General features: G+C 45.6%; 1 protein-coding gene across 1 annotated transcript in view; it reads right to left on the bottom strand.

Moving 5' to 3' along the window:
- LOC106676803 (immunoglobulin lambda-1 light chain) overlaps positions 1-14,648 on the bottom strand; it is a 35,915-nt gene that overhangs the window by 1,780 nt on the left and 19,487 nt on the right. The gene's annotated exons all lie outside the window — the stretch shown is intronic.

The raw sequence follows: 14,648 nt of genomic DNA, 5'->3' as shown, positions 1-14,648 counted from the left end.
TATCATTTCACAAAATTCAGTTCAGCAGATAAAATTTCCATTCTTCTTGTCTTTGATATATTTTACCATAAAGACCATATTTGTCTTTCAGACTAATTTATTCTTAAATATTTTTGTGTAAAAATTGGAAAAGTAACACAGTGATTATTTTAATTTATGTTTTTATTCAAATAAAAAACTGTAGCAACTATTTTAAAACATTAAAACTGAAATGTTGAATAAAACGTTTTCAATAATATGAGATATACTTCATGATATTTTTAGTCATAAAAATAAAAATTATTTGACAAAATATATTTAATAAAAATTTGTATGTTAAAGTATTTTGGAAAGTTTAAGTATTATTAACTTTTTATTGTCACGTACAAATCCACACACACGACTTCATCTCAGAAATAAATATCGGAGTTTAACGATGTCAAATTCATCCTAAATGTATCTGTCATATCATTTCTGAGTTTTCTAATCAGTATCTGTTTTTATAATTCTATTTACCTTTTTGAAGCAGCTACATGAATGTTTGACTATTAAAAATATTTGTTCCTCAACATAAAGCAAATATTTCCTGAAACCATATTTGCTGTTAATCTATATTAATTTAATTTTAACATCAAATATGATCTTGTGTTGAAAACCAGCAGAATCACTGAGAGGATCAAATCCTAAATATTTGTAACATCACTAATATTTGCAGAAATAAAGAATAACTTTAGTTGTTCAGTGAGATTTCAACATGTTTTCAGAGATTATTGAGCTTTTCTTATGTAACAATGGCTGCAGATGAATTCTCTACTAATGATGAAAAACTAACATGTAAAGCCTGAAGCAGCACAAACTGACTTTAAACACATTTTCAGCTTCTACAATAAAACAACTGAAGGAAAATAAATGTTTGTTCTTACCTGTTACAGACAGTTTAGTTCCAGAGCCAAAGATGAGGTAGCTCCATCCTGTTCCTCCCACAGTGAGACAGACTGCTACAAAAACCTGTCTGCTGTTGAACGTGTCAGCTGAGGTGAATGAGTCCAAATGAGGAAGCAGGATCATATTTCAGCTCCATGATGTGTTTCTCTAATGTTCATATCAACATGACTGTCTCTTCTTCTCTTTTCTTTTAGCCACACTAGCAGCACGGCTCTGATGTTAATGTCAGTCTGTTGGTCAGTCCACTACTTTAGTCCACATGAAAACAGAAAATCACTATATAAGCACCAGTCCATTTATCCCATCAATGATGCACCACTACAATGAAACATGCTGCTGATAGGATCATGGTTTGGCCCATCTGGCTCACCATCATTAATCACACAATCAAGTTTGAATTCTAGCAGCAAATTGTAAAGAAAACTATCAGAACATCTGTCTGTGAACTGAATCTCAGGAGAAAGTGGGCCATGCAGCACCACAATGACAAGAAAGGAAAGATCGATGGTGGGTAGGCAGCAGAGGATCAGGGGACCATAACACCATCTTACACAGTTATTAACTAATGAGCTCATTGACTAATCTGAAACATCATTTTCAGTTTTCTGACAGCTTCAATGGAATTTCAGCTCACAGTGGATCTGCAACAGTTTGTTCTTGTTCAGCACCACGGACAGCCCATTAAGGGCCTAAAGAACAAAAAGCCCAGAGACAGACAGAGAGGGAGCCAAGTCAGACACTGATACTTAAAAATAAACATTGAGTAAAACTTATTCATTATTAATATTATCATCACTCATGATATTTATGCTAAATGACTCACCATTTATTCAGTCACATCAGGCCTGTGTAAAGCTTCAATCTCTCATGCTTGAGTGCTCAGATATCATGACAGGATCAACAGCCTCTCAAAACAGCAACGCTATCAGGGACTAACAGTTTTAGCAGTTTATACAAAATGTCATTCAGACTGTAAGCCTCTCTGTTTTGCCAGCAAGCCACCTTAGTGCAATATTACTTTAGTTCCTGGACATAACATTATGCATTATTTGATGAACTCAGCAAAAAAGAAAAAAAAGAACAGCAAACAGCACTCATCGAGCTGGGCTTTTATTTTGAAGGGCATCCCATTTTCCTATAAATCTTTGGATCTTGAAGTGAGGGACAGTCATGTTTGCATCTTTCAGATTTTTATCTTCATTTTCTATCACCAACATTTTGCCCTGCCAGGTTACAGCTGACCAATTAGATTTAAAAATGTTAATGTAAAGTTAGGATTCCAGAATCATGTAATGACAATTCAAGTTGGGTAAGTAATGATCACATTAAGAACTGTATATATATTATTTCAACATTTTTTACTACTATAGAGGGTCCAAGTTAATCAACTCAGAGTTTGTTTAATCTGGTCCCAGAACAGGGCCCTGAACAGCTGTTATGTCAGCATTGTTCCCCATCTTTGTGTTTTTATCTACTGAACTAGACTGAAAGATTCACGAAGCTGCATCAAGACTGAGGTCTCCACAGTTGATGGATCTGCATATCTTTCATTTAGCACAAGTGTTTTCACTCACACGCTCTTGCTCGCCCAATCTGGAGCTTTTGATCGTTAAGTGTTGCCCTTTCTATCTCCCTCGGGAATTCACTGCGGTCATTGCCTGCACTGTTTACATTCCGCCTCACGCGGACTCGGACACTGCCTTATGTGAGCTACATGAGGCTCTCACACATCAACAAACACTTCACCAAGATGCCGCACTCATTGTTATGGGAGATTTTAACAGAGTGAATCTCAAACGGACATTTCACAACCTTCACCAGCACATCAACTGCCCCACCCGGGGCACGAGGACATTAGACTACTGCTACACCCCGTTCAAGAACTGTTACAAGGCTCAGCCCCTGCCGGCATTTGGAAAATCGGACCATTCCGCCATCTTCCTCATGCATGCTTACAAACAAAGGCTAAAGCAGCAACCACCAATCAGGAGGGAGGTCGCTCACTGGACGGACCAATCGGTGGCCGCGCTGCAGGACGCACTGGATGACGCAGACTGGGACATGTTTCGGCGCAGCTCTGATGACATCAACATGTTTACGGAAGCGGTTGTGGGATTTATCGGGAAACTAGCGGACGACACAGCAGAAAGAACTATCATCCGAACGTTTCCCAACCAGAAGCCGTGGGTGGATAAAAACATCCGCGACGCTCTGAGATCACGCACCGCTGCCTACAATGAAGGGCTTGTCTCCGGTAATATGGACCTATACAAGGCTGCGTCCTACAACGTGCGCAGCGCGGTCCGAAAGGCAAAGCGGAGCTACGGGGAAAAACTAGAGTCACAGCTACGACAGTGCGACTCTAGGAGCCTGTGGAAAGGACTGCGGACTATAACGGACTATAAACGACCAGCTTCTTCAATGATGAATGCAGATGCTTCACTGGCTGATGAGCTGAACACGTTTTATGCTCGCTTCGACGCCGCAGCAATTAAAACAACAAACGGCTGCGCGCGCTCGGAGTGCACCAGTGAAGAAAATGCATTCGTCATCACAGAGCATGCCGTGAGGAACACCTTCAGGAGGGTGAACACCAGGAAGGCAGCAGGACCAGATGCAATCCCTGGCCGGGTCCTGAGAGCCTGCGCTGATCAACTAGCACCGGTGTTCACGGAGATCTTCAACCTCTCCCTGGCCCAAGCTGTGGTTCCCACGTGCTTCAAACAGTCCATTATTGTCCCTGTTCCAAAGAAACAACAGCCCGCTTGCCACAATGACTACCGTCCAGTAGCACTGACTTCAATTGTGATGAAGTGTTTTGAAAGACTGATGAGAGATCACATCACTTCTTCACTTCCTCCCACCATCGACTCACTTCAGTTTGCTTACCGGACTAATCGTTCCACAGACGATGCCATATCTCACCTGCTCCACACATCCCTGAGTCACCTGGACACTGGCAGAGGGAATTATGTTAGGATGCTGTTCGTGCACTACAGTTCAGCATTCAACACAATAATTCCCTCTAAGCTTTTCACCAAGTTGACGGATCTAGGACTCAGCTCATCACTGTGTCAGTGGATCCTCAACTTCCTCACAGACAGACCCCAATCAGTGAGGGTGGGAAAACAAGTCTCCCCCTCCATCTCACTCAGCACTGGAGTGCCTCAGGGCTGTGTTTTAAGCCCCCTGCTGTACTCACTGTACACTTATGACTGTGTAGCCACATCCGACACCACCTCCATTGTCAAGTTTGCTGACGACACTGCTGTTGTGGGCCTGATCTCCGACAACATCGAGACGGCCTACCTGGAGGAGATTAGGAACCTGGAGACCTGGTGCCAGGAGAATAACCTCCTCCTAAACATCAGCAAGACTAAGGAGCTGATCGTGGACTTCACTACAAAGCAGGCGAGGAATTACAAACCCCTCATCATCAGTGGCACGCCAGTGGAGAGAGTGGACAGTTTCCGATACCTGGGTGTCCACATCACTCAGGACCTGTCATGGTCCTGTCACATCAACACCCTGGTTAAGAAAGCCCGTCAGCGTCTCTTCTTCCTCAGAAGACTTAGAGACTTCCATCTGCCACTGAAGGTGCTCACGAACTTCTACTCCTGCACCATCGAGAGCGTCCTGACGGCAAACATCTGCACCTGGTTTGGGAACAGCACCAAGCAGGACAGACGAGATCTGCAAAGGGTGGTGCGCTCGGCAGAACGCATCATTCAATCAGAGCTCCCTGACCTGCTGTCCATCTACACCAAGCGGTGCAAGTCCAAAGCTAGGAAGATTATGATGGACCTCTCCCATCCCAACAATGGACTCTTCTCACTGTTGAGGTCTGGGAAGCGCTTCCGCTCCCTTAAGGCCAAAACAGAGAGAATGAGGAGGAGCTTCTTCCCCCAGGCTATTCGGGGCCTGAACCAGGTGTAGGACTGGACTCTCACACACGTCACCACACATTTCCTATAATCCTATAATTCCTATAATTTATAATCCTTATCTTTATAATCTCTTCTGCTATTTTCACATTCTTTACTGTAAATTCCTAAGTTAATTTGTAAATTTTGTAGTAAAGTGTAAATTGTAAATATTGTAAAACTTTCTTCTGTCATTTAATGGTCGGGCATTGTACAGCTACAAGCATTTCACCCCCATGTCATACTGTGTATGGTTGTGTGTGTGTGACAAATAAAATTTGAATTTGAATTTGAATTTGAATTTGTTTTGACACCAGCTGTTAAGGAATTATATAATATTTTTAACCAGTTAATGAATAAGGTTGTCAGGGTTCCTGGGTCGGTGACCCAGTATTTTCAGTTCTTGTTCACTGTTTATCTACTGCCTGTTCCACTTCCTGTTTTATTGTGTTAGCCTTGGTCTGTGTGCGTTATGTTCAGTCCTCTTCCCATTAGTTCATTATGTTCAGCTGTGTACTCACCGGTCTCTCATAATCATTATCACCAGTCTGTGTATTTAAGCCCTCTGTTTCTACCCATTCACTGTCGTGTCATTGATGTACATGTGATGATGTCGTTCAGTTCAGTTCAGTCAGTCGTCCAGCCAGCCATTCATTCATTCAGTCGTCCAGCCAGCCATTCATTCATTCATTCAGTCGTCCAGCCAGCCAGCCATTTTCTACCTCTGTTCTGTTCATCCACTCCTTATAATAAACCTTCACCAGTCTTCACCTACCTGCGAGTCCTGCGTTTGGGTTCCTTCCTCCTCGCCTCCACACAACGCCTCACAGAATGACACGACCCGTGCCACGAAGACACGTTAGGAACCCAGCGGACTCGGACCTCTATGAGCGGCAGGAGGTAGCGCTCTCCTTGTGGGCGGAAAAACTCAAGGAGAGACAGCGGCTCTTCGCGGAGCGAGAGCACGTCTTCGAGGGCACTCGCTTGGCTCTTGGCGGGCCTCGGAGACGCCGCGTTCCCCCACCTGCTGCCTCACCTGCACCGGAGCATCTGCCGCGGAGAGTGGACGTTTCACGCCGCGCTTCGGCCGCTCCCTCTCTCGCCACTCCGCTCCACGCTCACACATCACCTGCCTCATTCACCGGACCTTCAACCTCGCCACGGCACAGCGGCTCCGTCTTCCACCTCGGCTCAACAGAGGCTCCCGTGCCAGAGGCTCGGACGTGTACCCCGCCCGCTTCCTCCTCCCGGAGAAATCGGCGCACACGCCGCCATAAAACGGACTACTTTCAGCCACTCCCGATGGTGAGCTCCAGTGACTGTTTTTCGCACTCACCATCTGATTATTCACTCAAAACGCACAATAACCCCATCTCTGATTCGTGGGATGTTTCCCTCCTGGAGGATTCTGTGGACTGGGAAGATTTGTTCTGCTCTGCTCTCCGAAAGACTGTAAATAGTGGTGGCAGGAAGACCAGAACAATCCCCAATAAACCTGCTAACATCACACACCCAGTCATTATCTCCACTCCCGTCAGTCAGTCTACCCCCACACCAGTGCCAGCTCCCAGGAGGAGGGCAGCTGCGACCCAGTCTACCGCCACACCCGCTTCGGTTTCTCGAGTGGGGGTGACTGGTGTCCAGCCACCTCCCGTGCCTGTCCCAGCGCCTAGGCTGAGGACGGCCAGGATCCAGCCTGACCCCCCTAGAGACTCAGCTGAGGCTCTCCAGCCAGTGCCCTCACGCTCTGGAGGCACGGAAGAGCTAATCAGTCCACCACTTCATCCACCTCCTGACCCAGCCTTTCACGCACTAGCTTTATCCCTGGTTAGGCTGGCTGAAGTGTCCCCTGCTCAGGCACCGGCCTTACTAGCTCAGGCTGTAGCTTTATCTCCCTCATTAGCTCAGTCTGTAGCCCAGCCATTAGCCACACCAACCTCAGCTCCGTCGTCAGCCTCACCTGCTGTTCAGCTTCCACTCCTGTCAGTTCCCTCACCTGCTGTTCAGCTTCCACTCCAGTCAGTTCCCTCGCCTGCTGTTCAGCTTCCACTCCAGTCAGTTCCCTCGCCTGCTGTTCAGCTTCCAGCCCCGTCAGTTCACTCACCTGCTCTCCAGTCCGCTCCTGCCCAGTCACCCGTAGCTCAGTCTGCTCCTGCCCAGTCACCCGTAGCTCAGTCTGCTCCTGCCCAGTCACCCGTAGCTCAGTCGCCTCCTGTCCAGTCAGTAGTCCAGTCGCCTCCTGTCCACCAACCTGTTCAGTACCCAGAGCCTGCTGTGAGCTACCCTGCTGCCCAGCCAGGGGTTTCCGCACCCGCTGGCCCGGCCGCTCCTCAGCCAGGGGTTTCCGCACCCGCTGGCCCTGTCCTGTGTATGCCAGGGGCTCCAGTGCCCACTGGTTCTGAGACCGTTTTCGCTGGAGGGCCCGAGGAGCCCGTCCGGCAACCTTCCTCGTCAGCTGGGGGTTCAGGAGAACCGCACCAGCCTCATGCCTCGTCAGCTGGAGGGCCCGAGGAGCCCGTCCGGCAACCTTCCTCGTCAGCTGGAGGGCCCGAGGAGCCCGTCCAGCCACCACCTGCGGCTGCCTCGCTGTCACCCAGCTCTGCTTCTGCCTCGCCTGGCCCGGCCTCAGGCTCGGCCTCTGCCTCGCCTGGTCCGGCCTCAGGCTCGGCCTCTGCTTCGCCTGGTCCGGCCTCAGGCTCGGCCTCTGCTTCGCCTGGTCCTACAGCTGCTCCTCAGTCTCCGCCGCCTCCCGTGCCGCCTCCCGTGCCGCCTCCCGTGCCGCCTCCTGCAGCTGCTCCTCGGCCGCCCTCTCCTCGTCGCCGGCGTGGTCAACCACCGGACCGCCTTCGCCTGAGTGGTCGCCGTTGGCTTCCGCACGGCCGGCCCCCCGACCGCCTTCGCCTGAGTGGCCGCCGTTGCCTTCCGCACGGCCGGCCCCCCGAACTGTGTCCACGTCGCCGCCGTTGCCGTCCGCACGGTCGGCCCCCTGAACTGTCTCGTCTCGGCCACGTGGCCGCCCACCTGGACTGTCTCTGTGTGGACTCCGTCCCTCCGTCCTGGGCCCCCTCCGCCCGCCCTGTTCTGTTTTTTTTTTTTTTTTTTTTTCTTTTGGCCGTCGGGTGCCGGCCTTTGTCGGGGGGGGTACTGTCAGGGTTCCTGGGTCGGTGACCCAGTATTTTCAGTTCTTGTTCACTGTTTATCTACTGCCTGTTCCACTTCCTGTTTTATTGTGTTAGCCTTGGTCTGTGTGCGTTATGTTCAGTCCTCTTCCCATTAGTTCATTATGTTCAGCTGTGTACTCACCGGTCTCTCATAATCATTATCACCAGTCTGTGTATTTAAGCCCTCTGTTTCTACCCATTCACTGTCGTGTCATTGATGTACATGTGATGATGTCGTTCAGTTCAGTTCAGTTCAGTCGTCCAGCCAGCCAGCCATTTTCTACCTCTGTTCTGTTCATCCACTCCTTATAATAAACCTTCATCAGTCTTCACCTACCTGCGAGTCCTGCGTTTGGGTTCCTTCCTCCTCGCCTCCACACAACGCCTGACAAAGGTTCCAAAACCAAATTTGTGTAAAGTTGCAAATAGAAATTTCCAGTTTACTCTGTCAAACACTTTTTCTGAATCCAGAGATAATATTGTAGTTTCAATGTTTTTACTGTATGAGTAGTCTATTAAATTAAATAATCTATGTGCGTTGATGAGTGCTTACCTTTTATGAAACCCGTTTGGTCAGGATGTATTAAAAAGGGGGGTTATTTTCTCTAACCTCTTTGAGAGAGCAGATTATTTTAAGGTCTACATTTATAAGGGATATTGGACGATAGCTTGAGGGAAATACAGGGTCTTTGCCTGGTTTTATTAGGAGATTAATGTTTGCAGAATTCCTATTTGGTGGAAGTCTGCCATTCTTCCTTCTTTGATTTCCAGCAATGTTTTGTAAAAACTGGTGCTAGAATCGTCCAGAATTCTTTGCAGAATTCTGAAGGGAAGCCATCTGGACCTGGAGCCTTATTATTGAGCATACTTTTCAGGGCTTCCTGGAATTCACCTGATGTCAGTGGCGAATCCAGTGCAATTGCTAGAGCTTCTATGACACGGATTCTGAAAGGGACTCAGGCGCAGCCCAGGGTTTTCCTTTAAGCGAAAGACAGTGCCTTTATTCACAGTGAACACAACACCAGGTGACTTTGTACAATGTGCAGGGAAAAGGGGGTCCAGGTCGCCGGGGTCCGTGGGGGAACGGGGATCAGGGAAAAAGTGCTCCACACTCTCTGTACAGAAGTTCGAAAATCTCCACCTCAGTCACTCCTCTTGTAGTCGGGTTCCAGAAACCATCTATACAAAGAAAGGTCAGGTTAGTGGAATAATCACAAAATGGGTTACAGACTCAGGTTTACAGATTTACTAGTTGACTGACGCTGATAGCTCAACGATCCAGCGAAGACTAGCATAGATCCCCCATCTTAAGTACTACTGCAATCAGCTGGAATCTGCGGCCGGTGCGGTGATTAGAGCAGGTATGTGGGCCAGCAGCGGGAGCCCACAATGAGCATCGCCGTGACGAAAGAGAGAGAGCGAGAGAGCAAAACCAAAACAAACATATCGCCTAATAGTGGGTCGGCCAGCGAGGTACAGGGACCATGACAGTCTAGTAATTTTGGAAGAGTTATGTTGTCCAAAAACTGATAATTCTTTTTTTTAGATGGGTTTATTTGTGGTGGATATAAAGGTTTACAGAAATCCCTGAAAATGTGGTTTATTTTCTTTGGATCATATATTGTGTTCCCAGATACATCTTGAACGACACATATAGTTGTTTTTTTCTTTATTTCTTCTTACCTTGTTAACTAGAAATTGACCAGATTTATTACCATGTTCAAAATTTTGTTAGCGTAGTCTTTGTACTAATAATTTATTTTTTTAATAATGATTTCTGTTGAATTCTCCCAATTCTTTGAATCTTTGGGCTGAAGGAGGGACAATACTCGGTGTATAAATGCTTAATCAACAATCATTTATTTCCATACAATTCAACAGTCAGAGCATTACAACGTCCGGACGGGAGAGATGCTACCAGAGGGTCAGGCACATGTCTCAAAATGGTGACGGGTTGCTCAGCTTTTTATAGTCTCTAGTGGCCCCCAGCTAGTCGTAAAAGCCAAAACATCACATTTTTCTCTGTTACAGCGCCTAAGTTATGACCTCGGCAGTTGTTTCTCTGCTTTCTGTAAGGTGGGGGTGTGGAATGTGGTCTGTCTATCTCCCCTGTCTTTAGACACAGAGTCTCCTGCTTACAACCTTCTCTTCATGATTCAACAATTAAGCATGTCAAGAAAACAGTGTAACACATTCCCAGCAGATCAAGGATACAGAGTGATGCACATTTATCTAATGAACTAATATGTGAATATGTTCTGTTAACTCAAAAGTATAATGAGAACTACACTACATACAGCTCACACACTCTATATTAAAGGGTATAATGTGATCTACAGCAGTATTCTAATTCAACTACTTTGATTCCATATATAAGGTAACATATAATAACAGAATAATCTAATATTTCATTTAATTCTAGGGTTTTTTTGCGTATTTTGTTCAATGTTTCCTGATCTTGGTGTGACACGTAGGCTTCTTCTAGGGATTTGATGGTTTTTTCTGCTTCCTCAATATTTTTGTTTTCTTCTTTCTTTTTATGTGGTGAGAAAGAAATAATTTTACCTCTCATCACAGCTTCACCAGTTTTACTTCATTATATTGCATAAATGTCAGTTACAAGCTTAAATATAAAGTTGAAAAAATGTAATCGCAATTAATTACAGACAATTTTGATATTAGTTAGTTCCATCCATTTTCTTCCAATTATCTGGGGCCGGGTCACGGGGGCAGCAGCCCTCTCCCCAGCAACCTTCTCCAGCTTGTCCAGGGAACACCAAGTTGTTCCCAGGCCAGTCGAGAGAGATAATCTCTCTAGCGTGTCCTGGGACTGCCCTGGGGCCTCTTCCCTTTCTTAAAGATGGGGACCACCATCCCTGGTCTCCCAGTCCAGGGGTACTGCCCCTGATCGCCATGCAACATTGTAGAGACGCGTCAACCAAGACAGCCCTACAACATCCAGAGCCTTCAGGAACTCTGGGCGGACCTCGTCCACCCCAGGGGCTCTGCCACCAAGGTGTTGTTTAACTGTTAGTTAATTTTGTTAACACACACACACACACACACACACACACACACACACACACACACACACACACACACACACAGTACCAAACCGGTTTCAAAAGTACCGGTTTGGTACTGGTATCGGATAAAACCTAAACGATACCCATCCCTAATCAAGACAAAGAAGCTCCTGACCATGCATGGAAGGTTTGACCCGAAGTCCAGCACCTTGGGACTGTATGTTAAGCAGAAGGAAGGAGGCCGGGGACTGGTGAGTGTCAGCACCAAAGTTCAGGATGTGGCAACGAACATCCACGAATACATCAGGAAGATGGGCCCAAATGACCACAAGCTCAGTGAATACCTAAGGCAGCAGAAATCAAAGAAAGAGGAGGAGAAGGAGGAACCATTACAGGAGGACAGGCCCCTGCACGGTGTGTATCAGATAGAGGAGATATAGGAGCAGATAGAGGAGGTGGCTGACATCCAGAAATCCTACCAGTGGCTGCACTGAAAGACAGCACAGAGGCACTAATCATGGCAGCACAGGAACAAGCTCTGAGCATAGGATCCATAGAGGCTGGAGTCTATCACACCTGGCAAGACCCCAGGTGCAGGCTGTGTAAAGATGCCCCAGAGACAATCCAGCACATAACAGCAGGGTGCAAGATGCTAGCAGGCAGGGCATACATGGAACGCCATAACCAATTGGCCAGCATAGTGTACAGGATACAGTGGTAATCGGAGCACTAAGTGTGGTGACTCCCAAACTATGTGAGTGGCTTGAGCAGATCCCAACAACAAAATAGGAGATCTCTGTCCAGAAGAGCGCAGTCCTAGGAACAGGTAAGATACTGCGCAGGACCCACAAGCTCCCAGGCCTCTGGTAGAGGACCCGAGAAGGGAATTATTTATATATTTATATAAATATAGAAATGCCCATTCAACTGTAGCTGAATCCTAATTTTATATTTGATATGAAATGTAATAATTCAGCTTTAGCTTGGCAGGACAAAATTTAGGACACGGAAAGTGAAGATCAAAAATCAAGAAACAGATCAGACAGAGTTTACTGATCGACCTGTGAGATAGTAATCCATAGCAACAGACCCGGGGGTGATCCGCCCTAAAAGCTGTTTCTACACCAGTCCATGACTATTTCAATTTCTAATAATTCCAATAATACTACTAATAAATTCCAATATTTCTGCCTTTATTGGCTAAAATGCGTAAAAAGAGAACAAACCTCTGGCACAACCAGGTCAGGGCAGCCATGACCTGCTGTGTTTGGACAATCTGGGAACCCATCGATTAGTCTGCTGACTTAGATTCTGGATACAACGCACAAGTTTTCTGGGCTTCTGGTTTATCCAGCAGATATCTGGGCAAGAAATCAACTTCCTGCAATTGCTCGTTGTCTATGAAAGCACATGTCTAGATTATATTTGATGATGCAATGCATTTTCAGCAGATGAACTCTTTTGCTCTCCTGACAGACTATTGCTTGCATGCTGTTCAAATGTGATTCGTCGGGAAAAATGAACAGAAATCTTATCCTGTGATTCTGGATTCAACATACTCAGATACAAAATCATTTTGTTTAGATAGGAGAGAAAAGAAGGTGACAGAAAGATGAGGCACCGTGACTAATTCATCCTCTATAAACATCCACAGGAAACTGATGGAAATGTGTCCAACAAAATCAGCGTCCTAATGAGCCGCTGCTAGAAGGACAAGATCCTGACCTGACATCAGTCCAAGTGTCTGGTTAAATGTACTGAAAGGTGTTAAACAACAAGTGCTGCTGGAAGAGTTTTCATGAAGAGAACATTAACACTGTGAATGAGGGATGGACTTTGACTCAGTTTGACACAATCTGTTTTTCTTTCACTTTGAATAAATGTTTTTGTGGGACTGAGGATACATTTGTTTACATTTGGAAGTTTGATGTCATCTGTTCCTCTTGTTTCTGTCTTAAAACAGGATGAAAAATCTGTTTAAACAGAAATAAATAGAATTGAATTTCTGACAGCAGTAAATAAAAATGGTCCCTGAGCTCAGTATGTTTGTGACTCTGAGATGGAGGTGAAACATGTGAAGCTGGGCTGTGGTTTACTGCTCTCTTCCTGTCACAGACACTGTTTGACATCTGTTCATCTGTTGGTTTTTGTTCAGGCTGCAGGGATCATTTCTCACTGTGGGGATCAGAAACCCAACAGGAGCAGTAGTAGGTGGCTGAATGATCAGGTTTGACTTTCTCTATTGTCAACACGTCTGTATACTCCAAAAATTGGAATGTTTCTTTTTCTTTCTTCTGGTACCAGAGTAAACTGCTGCTACACTGTTCAGTCCCTCCACAGCTGAAGGAGACACTTTCTCCAACTCTCCTGGTCAATGTTAAATCCTCCTGAATCAGCTGTGCTGCCATGGTAACCAGTGCTGTAGAGACACAGACAGACAGATGAAGGTTAGTGTGACAGTGTTTGTTACAGGTTGACTTTGTTGGCTCCTGATTGGCTGGAAACACTCACCTGAACACAGACAGCACAGAGCAGCAGCTGGGAGGAAAAGCATTTTGTGCAGTGGTGTTTCCTCTGGTGAACCTGGGGAGAAGTGGCGCTCTGATGCAGCTGAGGCCAAACAAGGACGAGCTGTGAGATCAGACGAGGGCCACGTGGTTTCTAACAGGTCCTCAAAGCTCCCATCAGCCCCTGCGGCCCACAGATAAGACTGCTGCTGCTGATTGACAGCTCAGCTGAAGCTGCTGTGGTTTCATCGTCTTCATTTCAATCTGACAGCAGATCCAAAAATCTGGGTCACATGATGCACAAACACTCAGAAACATTCATGTTGCTGTGAATTTAGTAACACACACTGTTATCTGTGGTTTAACAGCTGTGATGAAAACTCTGAACGTACAAACTAAATATAACAAAACTATAAAGAAAAATACAAACATAAAAAATAATATTCTGTAAAAATCATTTAAAAGTTCATAAATTATAAACAAAGGACTTTAAAAGAATAAAATCTCATGAAACATAATTTATAGTCAAATTCTTTTTTGTTTTTTTTGTTTTTAAGGTTTTAGCTTCTGTGAAGCACTTTGAGATTTTTATCTTGAAAGGTGCTCTATAAATAAAGTTTTACTTACTTACTTACATGTGGTTCGGTTGTGTGTTTAAATATGTGCACACTGTGGTTCTGTTGTGTGTTTAAATATGTGCACACTGTGGTTCTGTTGTGTGTTTAAATATGTGCACACTGTGGTTCTTTCCCACATCTTCTAATGTGTTTTGTTCCAAGTTGGTTTCAGACTGAAGGATTCATTAAAGCCTTTTTAAGAATCATTAAAATGATGATCATCAATTCTAATATCTATAAACAGTAATAAAAACAGGGCTGTGTTTCACGTCAGCTTCATTTATTTGTAGCCATGGTTAGATTTCATCTGCAGCAGGCAGTCATCCACCTTTACACACACATTTACACAACAGTACAAAAGCAGGAATATTTGGAAACATCTCTGTGATCTCTATAAGACAAAAGGATGGGAGAGGCTGGTGTGGTCTCAACACTGTTCACAGTGTTTCCTTCAGTGCTGCTGACAGCGTCTCACAGCATGCTGTGATAC

Source organism: Maylandia zebra, linkage group LG18 (genome assembly GCF_041146795.1).
Source record: "Maylandia zebra isolate NMK-2024a linkage group LG18, Mzebra_GT3a, whole genome shotgun sequence".
Taxonomy (NCBI): domain Eukaryota; kingdom Metazoa; phylum Chordata; class Actinopteri; order Cichliformes; family Cichlidae; genus Maylandia; species Maylandia zebra.
Note: the sequence above shows the minus strand (reverse complement) of the source record. Positions and strands in the feature narration are given on the sequence as shown.